This window comes from Dipodomys ordii, unplaced genomic scaffold (assembly GCF_000151885.1).
Source record: "Dipodomys ordii isolate 6190 unplaced genomic scaffold, Dord_2.0 Scaffold13, whole genome shotgun sequence".
Taxonomy (NCBI): domain Eukaryota; kingdom Metazoa; phylum Chordata; class Mammalia; order Rodentia; family Heteromyidae; genus Dipodomys; species Dipodomys ordii.
In genome coordinates this window covers 10,726,518-10,731,932 of record NW_012267229.1, presented here as the reverse complement: position 1 = coordinate 10,731,932, position 5,415 = coordinate 10,726,518, and the positions used below count along the sequence as shown (strand labels likewise).

The following is a 5,415-nucleotide window of genomic DNA, read 5'->3' as shown; positions in this document are numbered from 1 at the left end:
AAGGCTAGCGCTCTACCACTTGAGCCACAGCGCCACTTCCGGCTTTTTTCTTTTTGCTTATGTGGTGCTGAGGAATCGAACCCTGGGCCTCAGGCATGCAAGGCAAGCGCTCTACCACTGAGCCACCTTCCCAGCCCCCAAAATACTTACTTCTTGCTTAACCCCATCTGCTGTAGTTTTGTATGGCACCCCAACTAGAGAGGAGATCTGCCAGGCAAAGTGTAAGTCTCATCCCTCAGGAAGATGTTTCCTATCAGTCTTAGCTTCTCTCTCCCCTGCTCTTGGAGCATGCCCATTCTCTGAAATAGCCTGTGGACCCAGGGAGTAGGAGAAACACATACACAAACCCTTACTCTGACAAGAAATGGGGATGGGAGCTGACAGATGCCCTGTGCTCTGACCAACGAATGACCTTCTGACCAGGATGCAGAACCAGGTGGAGACCAAGGCGGCCTAGATGTTCTCCTTGGTGAGGGCTTTAACAATTTCCTGGAACCTATTCATACTTCCTTCAGCCCCCTGAGGGCAGAAAACACTCAGATGCTTCCTCCCGACACCCAGTCTGGAGCCAGTCGAGGACGGGAAAAACCCTGTGGCCTCCCCTAAGAGCACAGATGGTAATGAATGACAGGGTACATGCTAGGACCTGGCCCCTGTGATATAGGTGCCAGTTGGTGAAGAGGATGGACAAGACTTTCGCTTAGGGGTGGAAGAAAAGGGTAGGTGGGCTGACTCCCTGGTCCCAGATTTGGTTTTAGCTCTGAGGGTCCGCATCGGTCCCCGTAGTTACCACAAATGCGCATGCGCACGACTTGTCTGACCGCTCCCTAACCCTGCCAAGCACGCTGGCGCATGCGCAATGGCGGCAGAGTCACAGCCTACAAAAGCTCGGAAGCCCAAAGGACCAGATTCAACCGGTCCCGGAGCGGTAACATCTCCTACCTGTTGCCCCTCGGCTCCTGATGCGAGTCAGGAAGAGGATAAGGCAGACAAGCAGAGCTGCCACCGCCAAGTACACCACAGGCGCCACCATGACGACGCCTACCAGAAGAACCAGCGCGAGATCTCACCGCGAGACCCGGATCACCCTGGACCCGCCCACTGCCCATGCGAGCCCTCCCACACCTCCATCTAGGCTCCGCCCACTTCGTAGAGGGCCGGGTCGCGGCCACACGCTTTGCCTCGGGGCCTTAAGTTTTTATCTTAAAATGAGCTGGACGCAGGTGGCTCACGCCTGTAATCCTAGACACGCGAGAAGCTGAGATCTGAATCGTGATTCGAAGCCAGCTGGGGCAGAAAAGTTCTCGTGAGACTGTTATCTCTAATTAACTACTCAAAAGAGGGACGTCGTGCAGTTGGTTCACAGTGGTAGCCTGCTAGCCGTGAGCAGAGAACTCAGGGATGGAGAGTTCAAGACTCACAACTCAAAAAATAAAAAACAAACAAACCACAGTCTATGTGCTGGGAAGGTGGCTCAGTGGTAGAGCGCTTGCCTTGCATTTATGAGGCCCTGGGTTCGATTCCTCAGCACCACATAAGCAAAAAGAAAAAAACCAAAAGTGGGGCTGTGGCTCAAGTGGTAGAGCGCTAGCCTTGAGCTGAAGAGCTGAGGGACAGTGCCCAGGCCCAGAGTTCAGGCCCCACGACCGGACCCAAAAACAAAAAACAAAACAAAACCACAGTCTGGGAAGGTGGCTCAATGATAGAGTGCTTGCCTTGCATGCATGAGGCCCTGAATTCGATTCTTTAGCACCACATAAGTAGAAAAAGCCAGAAGTGGTGCTGTGGCTCAAATGGTAGAGAGCTAGCCTTGAGCTAAAGAGCTGAGGGACAGCGCCCAGACCCAGAGGTCAAGCCCCATGACCAACAACAACAACAAAAGAGGGAAAGTCTTTTGTCAGTTTTCAAAGTACATGTACCCTATATGAAAACATCACATTCTGTTAGGACACTCTCAGAAAGCTACCTCACCAATTTCAAGGAAAACAGCACCTTGCTGTGCACTGGTGAATCAAGCCTGAAATCCTACCTAGTAAGGAGGCTGAGATCTGAGGATTATGGTTCAAAGCCAGCTCAGGCAGAAAAGTCCATGATACTCTTATCTCCAATTAATCAACAGAAAACCTTAAGTGGTGTTGTGGCTCTTGTGGGAAAGCACTAGCCTTGAGCTGAAGAGCTGAGGGACATCTGTCTGACCAAAGAATCAAACAAAAAACATGATTTATGGAGGCTATTAAACACATACACACACACACACACATGATGTTAAGTGGAAATAATTGCAAAAGGTCATATATGATAGTTGAAAGTGGTAGAGTGCTTGCCTTGCATGCATGAGGCCCTGGGTTCAATTCCTCAGCACCATATAAGCAGAAAAAGCCAGAACTAACATTATGGCTCAAGTGGTAGAGCACTAGCCTTGAGCTAAAGAGCTGAGGGACAGTGTCCAAGCCTAGAGTTCAGGCCACAACTGACCAAAAAAAAAAAATCTTTCATTTAAATAAATAATTTGTACTTTTTCATCAGACCTGCAATTTTACATCTAATTAAAAATAAAATTAAGAGCTAGGCACCAGTGATTTGCGCTGAGATCTGAGGGATCACGGTTCAAAGCCAGTCGGGGCAAGAAAGTCTATGAGACTCTTATCTCCAATTAATCATCAGAAAACCAGAAGTGGTGCTGTGGCTCAAGTGGTAGAGCACTAGCCTTGAACTGAAGAGCTCAGGAACAGCGCCCAGGCCCAGAGTTCAAGCCCCACGACTGACCAAAAAAATAAAAAATAAACAAAATATTGTGTCCATGGTTAATGCTTGTAATCCTGTAATCCTACCCATCCAGACAACTGAAATCTGCAGAATTCAGCCCCAGTAGAAGTCTTTGAGACTCTATCTCAGTATACCCACAGGAAATATAAATTTCTCTTTTTTTTTGGACCTATATAAATATGGGAACAAATAATTCACCAGTAAACTTGTTTTAGGATTTATTTTTATTTATTTATTTATTTTTTGCCAATCGGGGGCTTAAACTCAGGACCTGGGCACAGGCCCTGAGCTGCTTTTGCTCAAAGCTACCACTCTACCACTTGAGCCACAGCGCCACTTCTGGCTTTATCTATATATGTGGTACTGAGGAATTGAACCCAGGGCTTCATGCATGCTAGGCGAGCACTCTACCACTGAGCCACATTCCAAGCCCCAGTAAATTTGTTTTAGAAAAACACATCATGGCGCTGGGTGCTGGTGGCTCACGCCTGTAATCCTAGTTACTCAGCAGGCTGAGATCTGAGGATTAAGGTTCAAAGCCAGCCCAGGCAGGAAAGTTCAAGAGACTCTTAGCTCCAATAAACCACTAGAAAACCGGAAGTGGCGCTGTGGCTCAAGTGGTAGACTGTTCGCCTTGAGCTGAAGAGCTGAGTTCAAGCCCAGAGTTCAAGCCACAACCGACAAACAAAAAAGAAAAACACATCATGGCTACATACGTAGACCTACGTTCAAACCCCAACACCAGAGAAACAAGACAAAGAAAAAAAGTCACAATGTGAACCCAAGGTGTTTTTTGTTTTGTTTGTTTTTCAAGTCCTGAGGCTGAACTCAGGGACTGGGCATTGTCCCTGGGCCTCTTTGTGCTCAAGGCTAGTGCTCAACCACTTGAGCCACATAACCACTTCCAGCTTTTTCTGAGTAGTTTATTAGGGATAATAGTCTCACAGGGGCTGAGTGGCTTAGTGGTAGAGTGTCTTAGCATGCATGAAGCCCTAAGTCTGATTCCTCAGTACCCGATTAACAGAAAAAGCTGGAAGTGGTGCTCTGTGGCTGTAGTAGTAGAGTGCTAGCTTTGAACAAAAGCTCAGGGACAGTGCCTAGGCCCTGAGTTCAAGCACCAGGACTGGCAAAAAAGAAAAAAGGATGATACTCTACCAATTGTGCTACACCTCTACTTCTGTTTGTTTGTTTTTTTTTTTTTTTTTTTGTCAGTTGTGGGGCTTGAACTCTGAGCCTGGGCACTGTACCTAAGCTCTTCACTTCAAGGTGAGCACTCTACACTTGAGCCACAGTGCCACTTTTGGTTTTCTGGTGGTTAGTTGGAGGTAAGTCTCATGGACTTTCCTGCCCAGACTAGCTTTGAACCTTGACCCTCAGATCTGAGCCTCCTCAGGAGTGAGCCATAAGTGCCCAGCTCTTTGATGGTTAGAAGTAAGAGTTTTATTTACTTTTTGGATCTCAACCTATAAGTAGTTATGATTATACTGTGTGTGTGTGTGTTAGTGCTGGGGATCACATTCAGGTCCTAATACAGCCATAGCACACCCCATTTTTTTCCTTTCTTAAGCCACAGCACCACTTCCAGCTTTATTTTCTATGATTAATAGGAGATCAGAGTCTCATGGTCTTTCTTGCCCAGGCTGAATTCGAACCACAATCCTCAGAGCTCAGCCTCCTGAGTAGCTATGATTAGAGGCATGAACCACTAGTGCCCAGATTCCTTATTTTTTATTTTATTTTTATTTATTTTTTTTGGGGGGTCCAGTCGTGGGGCCTGAACTCTGGGCCTGAGTGCTGTCCCTCAGCTCTTCAGCTCAAGGCTAGCACTCTACCACTTGAGCCACAGCACCACTTCTGGCTTTTTCTGTGTATGTGGTACTGAGGAATCAAACCCAGGATTTCATGCATGCAAGGCAAGCACTCTACCACTAAGCCACATTCCCAGCCTGGCTTCTTTATATTTTTTTTCTTCTTTCCTTTCTTTTTTGGTGCCAGTATTGGGACTTGAAATAACACATTGTACTCGCCTCAATGCTGGCACTCTACCAATTAATCATGCCTCCAGTCTGGCCTTTTGCTGGTTAACTGGAGATAGGAGTCTCAGATTCTTCTACTTGGGTTGGCTTCAAACTATGATCCTCCAATTCTCAGCCTCCTGAGTAGCCAGGATTACAGACATCCATTGCATCTAATTTTTCCAATTTTTAAAACCCCAAGTCTTTTGTTTGTTTTTTGGGTCCGCTCGTGGGGCTTGAACTCTGGGCCTGGGCGCTGTCCCTCAGCTCTTCAGTTCAAGGCTAGCACTCTATCACTTGAGCCACAGTGCCACTTCTGCCTTTTTTTTTTTTCTGCTTATGTGGTGCTGAGGAATCGAACACAGGGCCTCATGCATGCAAGGCAAATACTCTACCACTGAGCCACCTTTTCAGCCCCAAACCCCAAGTCTTATCCTCAGGAAATATTCAAAGTTCCCTGCTCTCCAAAACCTTTGCTTAATGAGCTAAAAATAATGGGTGCCTTTACAATACAAAGAGCATGACTGTTCATTGGAAGAAACTGTCCTCTGGGGCTGGGAAGGTAGCTCAGTGGTAGAGCGCTTGCCTTGCATTTATGAGGCCCTGGGTTCGATTCCTCAGCACCACATAAGCA

General features: G+C 47.2%; 1 protein-coding gene across 1 annotated transcript in view; it reads right to left on the bottom strand.

Moving 5' to 3' along the window:
- Positions 1-5,415, bottom strand: part of Ddrgk1 (DDRGK domain containing 1) — a gene marked incomplete at its 5' end in the record, with an annotated part of 17,481 nt that overhangs the window by 10,860 nt on the left and 1,206 nt on the right. The gene's annotated exons all lie outside the window — the stretch shown is intronic.